Source organism: Antennarius striatus, chromosome 8 (assembly GCF_040054535.1).
Source record: "Antennarius striatus isolate MH-2024 chromosome 8, ASM4005453v1, whole genome shotgun sequence".
Taxonomy (NCBI): Eukaryota; Metazoa; Chordata; class Actinopteri; order Lophiiformes; family Antennariidae; genus Antennarius; species Antennarius striatus.
Window position 1 is genome coordinate 7,544,445 of NC_090783.1, and position 10,667 is coordinate 7,555,111.

The window sequence follows — 10,667 nt, forward strand, 5'->3', positions numbered from 1 at the left end:
TGTTGTGTTACACTTGTGAATAAATACACTGAACTCACCCGAACCCTTGCCTCGTCCTGCGAACCTCCACACTGGTGACCCCGACGTGATCATGGATGCCAGTCACGAAACCCAGACGGGTAGTTCGGCGCAGGTTCCTGCCACTTCTCCAGCGATTTTTGCGGCTACAGTTAAGCTGCCGGAGTTTTGGCAGCACGACTCGGATCCCTGGTTCCAACATATTGAGGCCCAGTTTCACCTCCGTGGAATCACAGCCAATGAGACCAGGTATTTCCATGTGGTCTCAGCTCTCGACTCCTCCACCACCTGCCGCGTCATGGGGCTGCTGAGGGACCTGCTGCGGACCGGGAAGTACGGCGCACTGAAGGCCATGTTGCTGCAGGCAACATGTGAAGCCCACGGAGCTGATGGAGAACACGCTGGGGCTGATGGGATCCTGTGATACTTCCTTCCTCTTTATCCAGCTGTTCCTCCGCCAGCTTCCACCGCCGGTCCACAGAAACGGTATGACCATGTCAAAGTGGACCTGATGGGTCCGCTTCCCCTCTCTGGGGGTTTTACTCACCTCCTCACCATGGTAGACAGGACCACTAGGTGGCCGGAGGTGGTGCCCCTGTGTTCCACCGCAACAGTGGAGGTTGCCTGGGCGTTCATTTTTGCCTGGGTGACCAGGTTTGGTACACCCTCTGACCTGACGTCCGACCGGGGGCCGCAGTTTACCTCTGATCTCTGGACGGCAGTAGCGGGGAGCTTGGGCGTGAAGCTCCATCGCACCACGGCGTACAACCCACAGGCCAATGGGCTGTGTGAGCATTTTCACTCGTCCCTGAAGGCAGCGCTCCGAGCCGCACTCACAGACGCCAACTGGATTGATCGACTGCCATGGGTCTTGCTCGGCCTGCGTTCCGCTCCAAAGGAGGATCTGCGGTCTTCATCAGCAGAGTTAGTCTACAGCCAGCCGCTGAGGGTCCCTGGGGAGTTTCTGCTGGAGGGTTCGGCCCCCGGGCCAGCAGTGGTTTCCCGGCCCATGCCCCCTAATGCTGACCGCGTTTGTGTCCCTGTACCTGTTCACCACTGTCTCCCCAGATCATACATCCCGAAGGACCTTCTCGCTGCGGAATATGTTTTCATCCGGCACGATACTCACCGTTCTCCACTCTGGCCTCCTTACGACGGGCCCTTCAGGGTGATTGAGGCACGGCCAAAGTCCTTCAAAGTAGAAGTGGGGGGACGTTCAGAGCGGGTTTCTGTGGACCGCCTTAAGGCTGCGCATCTACTATCAGAGGAACCGGTCACGGTGGCTCAGCCCCCGCGCCACGGCCGGACGCCCATTGTTTCATCTCGTAAAAGTTCTGCTCTTGTTTCAGGTCATGCCTCTAAGACAGCCCGCCGGCCAGAGGAGCTGCCCCCGACACCTGCACAGCCCCTGCCCGCTGTTAGGCGTAACCGTTTAACCGAATTATCAGGCCGCCCGTGCGGGGCTGAGACTTTTTCGGTGGTTGGCGTGTTCTGGATGTTCGGGTGGGGGTGCTGTGTAGTGAACATTTGGAAAGCTGTCTCACACCAGGTAGGCACAAGGGAGGTGTGACGTCACAGGGTTAAGGGGTGTGATAGAGGAAGTGGGTATTTAAAGGAACTGTGTTGGTTGTTGTGTTACACTTGTGAATAAATACACTGAACTCACCCGTACCCTTGCCTTGTCCTGCGAACCTCCACAGTATAGAGTTTTGCACATATGTAAACTTTGTGCAATCAAATAAGTTCCTGATCAATCATGCAGAACACACTCAACACCTATACTAAAGCCTCAACCCTTATTATACTATGATCACACCACCGTGATCAGATCACGTGATGAATTTAAACCAATTGTAACAAAGAAAGTCTAACACATGGATTGTTGCGCTCATCTTTACATGACAGTCTTCTTTTCCTTTCGGCTTTTCCCTTCAGGGGTCGCCACAGAGAATCGGTTGCCTCCATCTAACCCTGTCTTCTGAATCCTCTTCTCTCACACCAACTACCTTCATGTCCTCTTTCACTACATCCATAAACCTCCTCTTTGGTCTTCCTCGAGGCCTCCTGCCTGGCAGTTCAAAACTCAGCATCCTTCTACCAATATATTCACTATCTCTCCTCTGGACATGTCCAAACCATCTCAGTCTGGCCTCTCTGACTTTATCTCCAAAACCTCTAAACCTCTATGTGCTGTCCCTCTGATGTACTCATTCCTGATCCTATCCTTCCTGGTCACTCCCAAAGAGAACATCAGCATCTTCATCTCTTCTACCTCCAGCTCTGCCTCCTTTCTTTTCCTCAGTGACACTGTCTCTAGAACAAACAACATCGCTGGTCTCACCAAAGTTTTGTACACCTTTCCTTTCACTTTAGGTGAAACCTTTCTATCACACATCACACGTGACACTTTCATCCACCCGTTCCATCCTGCCTGTACACGCTTCTTCACCTCTTTTCCAGACTCTCTATTGCTCTGGACTGTTGACCCTAAGAAAATCCTCCACCTTCTTGATCTCTTCTCCCTGTAGCCTCATTTTTCCACTTGGGTCCCTCTCATTCACAGACATGTACTCTGTCTTACTGCGGCTAACCTTCATTCCTCTCCTTTCCAGGACAAACCTCCACCTCTTTAGCTTCTCCTCCACCTCTTCCCTGCTCTCACTGCAGATCACAATGCCATCTGCAAACATCAAACACGTGCTGCATGTGTCTGTTAGTGTAGTGTATGTCTTGTGGTATGTCCTGTGGTGTCAGTGTTTGTTTTAATGCCTGAGCGGTGGATATGTAGGATTTCCTCCGGGATTAATAAACTACGTATCTATCTATCTATCTATCTATCTATCTATCTATCTATCTATCTATCTATCTATCTATCTATCTATCTATCTATCTATCTATCTATCTATCTATCTATCTATCTATCTATCTATCTATCTATCTATCTATCTATCTATCTCATTAATAATCACTGCAGTAAAGCCTGTTGTGCCATGTCCACATTATACACCGTGTACAAATGTGATTGTGACATCAACCATGAAGTCACTTTATCCTCTGGTTAACAAGTATATTAGTTTTCAGTTGAAGGAAGATGCATTTTAATTACTGATTAAATTATTTAATTGTTGGATACCTAGGAAATCCTGAACAGGAAATTGTATCATTTACAAATGATATTAAGATAAATTTCATTCTTCAAATAAAATAAAGCATTTCCATTTCTTTCTAATTTAATGTACTTCACTTAAGATTCAGTTTCTTAAGGTAGACATATGACATTTAAGGAAGGTTGAAACATATTCCCTTACATATGTATGCAGTATAATTATGTACTCATATATGTAAGGAATTATAAATACCGGTACTGTATTATTATAACACTTGCACTATTGTGTGACTCGAAAAATTGTATTTGCCCAAGAAATTTGGGTCTGTAATTTTCTGTTCCATTAACTGTCAAATAATCACAAGAATAACCATTCTAAGAATTACAAAAATAATATTTATCTATGCATGGAGTTTCTTGTTGACGAGACGACTGCAATCATTTTGTATCTAGCCTCTTCTTCCGTCTTTCAGGTCACAGGTGTTGCTGGAACTTATCCGAGCCGACAACAGGCAAAAGGTGAGGTATCCCCAGGACGCGTCACCACCGCATTGTGGGCCTGCAAAAATAATAATTTATATTATATAACACTACATTTATATTGTAATGATACGTTAATATTTTGCTTTAGTATTCCATCCCTTCATTTCAGTCTGGCATACATCATTCAGAGCTGTTTGAGGCAGCCAGACTGCAGCCGTATCTAATGTTCTCATTCTCTTGGCCAATTTAAACTCAAGTCGACACTCTACCTGGGGAAATTAAACTTTTCTGCACTGACACCAGGTTGGCGCTCTCCGCTTAAGGACAATGATTCATTTGTTAAGGAAAATTAAGATAATGGAAAGTGATTCTTCAACACAGACACCTAGAAATATGACTAGAGTTTTGTTTTCTCTTTATACCTGCTTATAGTGTCTTCTCATATGACTTCCTATCGGTAACTACAGCAGTCTGAAAAATCTGCACCATTTGGATTCCAAACACATGAACACTTGACTACAATTGTCACTACTCTTATATCACCATCCTCATCCAGACAGTCATTCATTCATTCATCTTCCAACCCGCTTAATCCGCTAACGCAGGTCGTGGGGGAGCCGGTGCCTATCCCGGCAGTCTCAGGGCGTGAGGCGGGGGACACTCCGGGCATGACGCCAGTGTACCGCGGAGCCACATAGAAACAAACAATCACTCACACACACACTCATTCATACGGTCAATTTGGGACCAGCCAATCAACCTGAAGTGCATGCTTTTGGAGGTGGGAGGAAGCCGGAGAACCCGGAGAGAACCCACGGGGAGAGCATGCGAACTCCGCACAGAGCGGGACTTGAACCTGGGTCGTATTGTGAGGCGGCAGCGCTAACCACTGCGCCACCGTGCCGCCCTTCATCCAGACATGTAGAGTGAAAAATAATACAAAAGAGTGATGGGGCTATGCCTCACAGCTGGATCATTGTCCTTTTTGTGTTATCACAAATGCTAGTGTTGTTTTGAATTAAGTTTTCGCCACTGTTCTGACTAGAATTTAGAAGAAGAAGAAGATATACTTCATTGATCCCCTCGGGGAAATTACATTTGTCACTCAGGTGTACATTTGTTACATTTTTGTGTTAGTTTTTCACATTATGTATGTACAGGCCCCTGAAACAACCACAGCACATAAGGGGGCCTGTAAGCATGCAGTTAATACACTACAACATCAAGCTGTACATCGGGAGGCAGAGTGATGGGCAGCAGCTTCTTGGAGTGCGCCCCAATAGAGCAGCTCGTAGGGGGGACGGTGCCTTGCTCAAGGGTGCCTCGGCAGTGGCTGGGAGGTGAGCTGACGCCTCCCACTGTCAGCTCACACTCCGGAGATGTTCTGGCGGGAATCGATCCACCGATGGCTGGGCGATCTGTCTTTAAGACATCTGCTCTACCGCTGAGCCACTGCCACACCAAAGTGTGTAAGTTGTAACTTCACTGTTCAGCAATTACATGCACTGTTGGTTTTGGTTGCCGGTCTGACAGTTTCATGCGGCAGACGGAAATGAAAATTTACATTTCCATGAGAACAGGTAAAGTGGATGTGAATATTCTCAGTGTATAAGCATGAGGTGCCACACAACATAAGCTGTAAACTGTTAATTATTGATCACATTACTTTTGCCAACATCCTTCTTTTTTTCATGAAAGTGAAAACTTGGATTTCCTAAAATTTCAATTCTTTCATTTAAAATACACTTAAAGCATTTATACAGATAGAAGAATGATGGGTTGCTATCTGTTCATTGGATTCAGATAGTAATGTACTGTTTGATTTTTTATAAGCAGTAGAGCAGATGTCTCGTAGACGCATCGCCCCAGCCATCGGCGGATCGAGTCCCGCTCCCGCCATGATGTCACCAGGAGTGTGAGCTGACGGTGGGAGGTTTCAGCTCACCTCCCAGCCACTGTCGAGGCACCCTTGAGCAAGGCGCCGCCCCTCCTACAAGCTGCTCAAATTGGGGTGCATTCCGAAGCTGCTGCCCGTCACTCTGCTTCCCTGATGTGTGTAGTTTGATGTGATTGTACTAACTGCATGCTTACAGGCCACCTTGTGTGCTGTGTTCCCCAATCCCTGGGTACCGGTCTGTCAGTCAATTGGTACCAAGCCACACAGCCACACTTACATAATTTCCATTTTATTTCACGCATGATCCTGAGTGATGCTTTCTTTGGAAAATTACCACTCTTCATCACATCCGTCTATGAGTCACTCTTGACCCATGCCAAGATGCTTGCTTCGGTCACTTGGCTACCTTCTTAAAAAGATGTTTCTGGCCAGTAACACAGAATACGTTACCATGAATTTGAACCTGCCAAGCTAGCAAAAACAAACAAAAAACAACTGTGTTTGGAAAGTTTCTTTGCATAGGGTAAAAGAAACAATGATTTCAAATACAAAGAAAGCTAAAAAAAACTGCAATATGCCAGTTTTCATGCTGGTCGTACCATTTTATTTTGTTGTATTTATCCGTCACACCTTAAAGGCCGGTCCGTGACAACTGTCTGACATTAAAGGGACAGTAAACTCATTTTTAAATGTTCATAATTATCTAAAATAGAGTAATTTTTTTTAGATGTCTAGCATCATCCTTTTGGTCAGAAAACCTTAAAATCTGCACTGCAGGAGCTTTCCGCATCCAGTGGTCACTTGAAGGTCATATGTCATTGGCGACACATCAGTCAGGGCAGCCGTTAGAACACAGTGTGATCACTGAAGCAATAGACTCAATAAAAAAACATGGTTACCAGTGAGGTGAATGGTTGTGTCAACACAACAGGACACAAGCACAAAGACAAGGACCTATCCTTCTTTAGAATACCTTCTGGGGAGCTAGGAAGGAAATTGGGACCAAGAATAAACAGGGTAAAAATGACCAAAGATCCGAGGATCTGTCATGAGCACCTGGATGACTTCCAAAGAGATTTGAAGGTGAGATCATTTTCGGACAACCCATAGTATTTATTCAAAATTCCCAAGGTTTAGTTGATAAGTAATTCATGTCTGGAGCTACTCGTTAGGATGCTCGTTAGGATTCGCTTGCTTCATTGTCATTGATATGGTTTCATCCCGATGTCTACGATTGTGTCACTTCCGCTGTTATGGCGCGCTCTGTAACTTACGATAAATTTCATTTTTCTAAGTCCCCATTGATCATAAAAAAATAAAAATGCCAGCAAGCCTTTTTTTTTTAACTTATGTACTTCAGATACTGACCTGGTTCATTTTGACTTTACTGTCCCTTTAAACCTGATGCCCTTCCTGCCATAATGGACTGCAAGTATCTGGGGTTGAGATTGGCCTACAGTTGGCACCGGCTTGTGGGCTGCACTAACAGAAATACCATCATAAGTTAAATTAATAAGATAAACGTGCACTTTAGTAATAAATGTACCACCTAGAGTGTCAAGCACACTTATGACAAGGGTAAACACAATTAGTGAGTGTCAGCATTATTACTAATACTGACGCTCAATAGTGACAAATGGTATTTGTTTAATTACACTTCTTAATTTATAGCATTTAAGGTAGGATTACCATGCGCTCAAACTCAGCTATCCCTAAATCTTGGAGATATTACAAACAGACAGTTATTTTGAGGTTACATTCCACTTCTCTCTAACTCAGCTGTTTTACACAGTTCATGCTAATTAAGATAGGTGCACGATCAATGATGATAAGGTTATTGCTCTTTCCTGATTGGTGGATTGAAAGTGGAGGAAGCGGTACGGAAAATGAATAAATGAATGAATGCACGAATGAATGAATGAATGATGTTTTGTCAGTTCAAATCACTGTTAGTGAGACTTAAACCCTGCTGGGTCTTTCTGTGTATAAGTGAGAAGGCAGTTCAGTAGATGATTTTCATTAGCTTATTAGCTCCATTGCATTTGTTGCTCTTCTCTAATTGATGATTGTAGTTAAAAATAAATATTACTCTCCCACTAAATACTATAGTTAATGGGCTTTACTTTATTACTTTTTCCTCCTTTGCCCTGAACATTATCCTTCCTGCATCTCTCTAGTCCTCTGATCTGCTCTGATTTCCCTGTGCAGTGTTCATTTACTTCACCTCAGACTTGACAGTTGTTACAAATGATACATCTACTACTACTTGTTGTATTGTTTAGCTGTTCGGTTCATCTGTCAACATCTTTAAAGGGACAGTAAAGTTAATTTTAAGTGACATATATGTTATTCATCATTAGGGAAAATAGAAGAAAAAATAAATTTTATATGTGTAGTATCATCCATTTAGTCAAAAAAAAGCTTAAAATCTGCGCCGCAGCAGCTTCCGCATTCAGTGGTCACGTGGGCGTCTTACGTCACTGCGGCCAAACATAGTTTAGCAGCCATAAGAAACAGTGCACTTCTAGACGCGATTAACTCCAAAAATATAATGGTTACCTGCGTGGTGAACGGTTGTGTCAACAGAACAGCAAAGAGATGCGACTTTCAAATAAATTCACTGTAAAAGTTAAACTAGATGTAGCCAGAGGCTATTTCCCTTAGCTTTTACGCACAGCTGTGGCGCACTGATGGGGGGGCGGTGCTACGCGCACCGTTATACAGTATTCAGGTGCGTGTGGTCGCGCCCGCTCTCTCCCGCTCCTTGTGCACTCCCGTGGTGGCTGTGGCTCGGCGTGGCCACAATTTGTTTGGCGTGGCATCGGCAGCTCCATTTCCCCGGACAGCTTCCCATTTGGCGTGGCGTGAACCCGTCGTGTGGCCGCCATCTATGTACACAATCTTCTCGCCCGGTGTGGCTGGCTGTCGGGGGCCGGGGGAGAGGGGCTGACCTGTTTAGAGCTCTGCTGAGTGCGTCTGTCTACCTGCCCGCTCTGGCTGTGTACTCCAGGCGTGTTTGAGACACACATCCTCTGGTGGCCTGGGGTGTGCTGTGCTTGTGGCGCTCTGACCATTATGGAAACCACAGACCACTACTCCTTGGGCCACGCTGCTATCCTGGCTCTTTTCCTTAGTCCTGGCCCTTTTATACTGGCTCTTAGTCTTGGACCTTTTATACTGGTTTTCTCTCATACTGGCCCTCTTAATCACATTGTTTGAAGTATGGTACATTTAATTTTTGATTATTTGGCTCTTTGAGTTTCCTTTTGTTGTTTTTCTCCATTTGGTTCTTTATTTTGTTTCTGTTCTTATTTGGTTAATTCATTCTTAGTTTAATTGTTATTTCATATTTTGTTGCCATGTTCTGCTAATTTTGTTTCATTTCAGTCAGTGAGCAGAGAGCGGACTGAGTCCTAGTCAGCGCTTATCGCCCTGATTTAAAGGTGTGGTTGGTTCACAGGCGACTTTAGGGCCTGCATGGTCGCCCACGCCTAGTGAACACCACTTTACATTTTAAGTCCGTTTCTTTATCTCTGTGACCATTCAACATTCAGTTTATTATACTTTGATTGTATTTTGACATTTTCTACACTGTTACATTTTTGTTATCTACCATTAGTTTATTGAATTAGTTTATTTAAATCATGTAAATCATTATTTAGTCCACACCAGTTTGTGCTGTTCTGTTGTAGTAATTGTTTCTCCTTTTCTGTTAGGTGCTGCGGGCTGACAGCGGCAGTTTATTACCTGGTGGTGGCGCGTTCTTCACGATCCCTTTTTTTTGGTTTGAGTGTGTGCAGTGTCACTGGGTGATTCGTTTGATTTTGGTTGTCCCTGCCGCTTGGTAAGCCCGGAGCCCCAGCCCTCCTTATTTTCTTTTGACCCGAGTGCTCATCCATGTTTATCCATGCTCTCCATCTCCTTCTGAAGGCTCTGTCTGTGTGAGTGTGTCTCAAATCATTTATCACTCCTGAGGATGGGACCAGGCTGTCTGAGGTCATGAAGGTTCTGTATGGAAAAGAATCTACTGTTTGACCATATTTGGAAATGCTTGTATGACTGTCAGTATCCTTAGATTATTTTGTTTGCAATAGATATGTTCTCACGGAGTCCGTGTGATTAAAAATGCTGTATTCTCAGATAATTTTGTGAAACTGTCGACTTGATATTTTGTGTTAACACCTAGAGATCATGATGTACCAACTGAAACCGGTTCAGAGCAGATATTTTGAGGTTAAACCATAGATTCACCGCCCACAATTCTGCCTTTTAGAGTATTAATAATGTGTGATCCTCTCTTATCTTTGCACATATGTACCGCTGCAGCTCTTTCTGTAAGTTCCCTGTGCCCACAATATTAATAAACCTGTTCATCGTTTCCAGCCTTTATTTGGACCTCCAACAGTCTCACTACCTGAAATCAAACGAACACGCGGAGGAAGAAGTCGCGATTTCCTCTAACAATTGGTGGCCCTGACGTGATCAGGGTATTGCAGGTTCATGCTTCCAAACTGATTGATTCCCTTCCCGTGTCCTTGTGGACTGTTGATCCTACGGATGTTGGACGATGTGATGTCCCACCGGTTACTCTTCAAATGAAACCTGGTGCGATCTATGTTCCCCAGTACTCCGTTAGAAGAGGTTGGGGCGCTTGGTGTCTCTGAAACAATTGATGGCCTCCTGAAAGCAGGAGTCCTAACTGAAATTCCCAGATCGGAGTTTATTACTCCTATCCTTCCAGTCGAAAAGAAAGGTACAGGCAAATTTAGGATGGTTCATGATTTGTGAGCGATTAATGCGGCTGTCCAAACAACAACTCTTCTGGTCCCGAATCCACATTCTGCACTGTCCCAAATAACCTTCTCTCACCTCTACTTTACCTGCATTGATCTGGCCCATGCCTTTTTCTGCATTCCACTTGATCCTTCCATGTAACAATTCTTTGCCTTTACCTGGAACGACAAATGTTATTCCTACACTCGTCTCCCTCAAGGCTTTGTTCTTTCACCTGAATTGTTCAATGCCTTGAAACGACTCTTGTCAACTTTACAGTTGCCACCTGGTGTCCTTTTGGTGCAATATGTAGATGATCTCCTGCTGGCCGCACCCTTTGAATTATCCTGTTTTCATGCCACACATGCTCTCCTGCTCCATTTGGCCAAG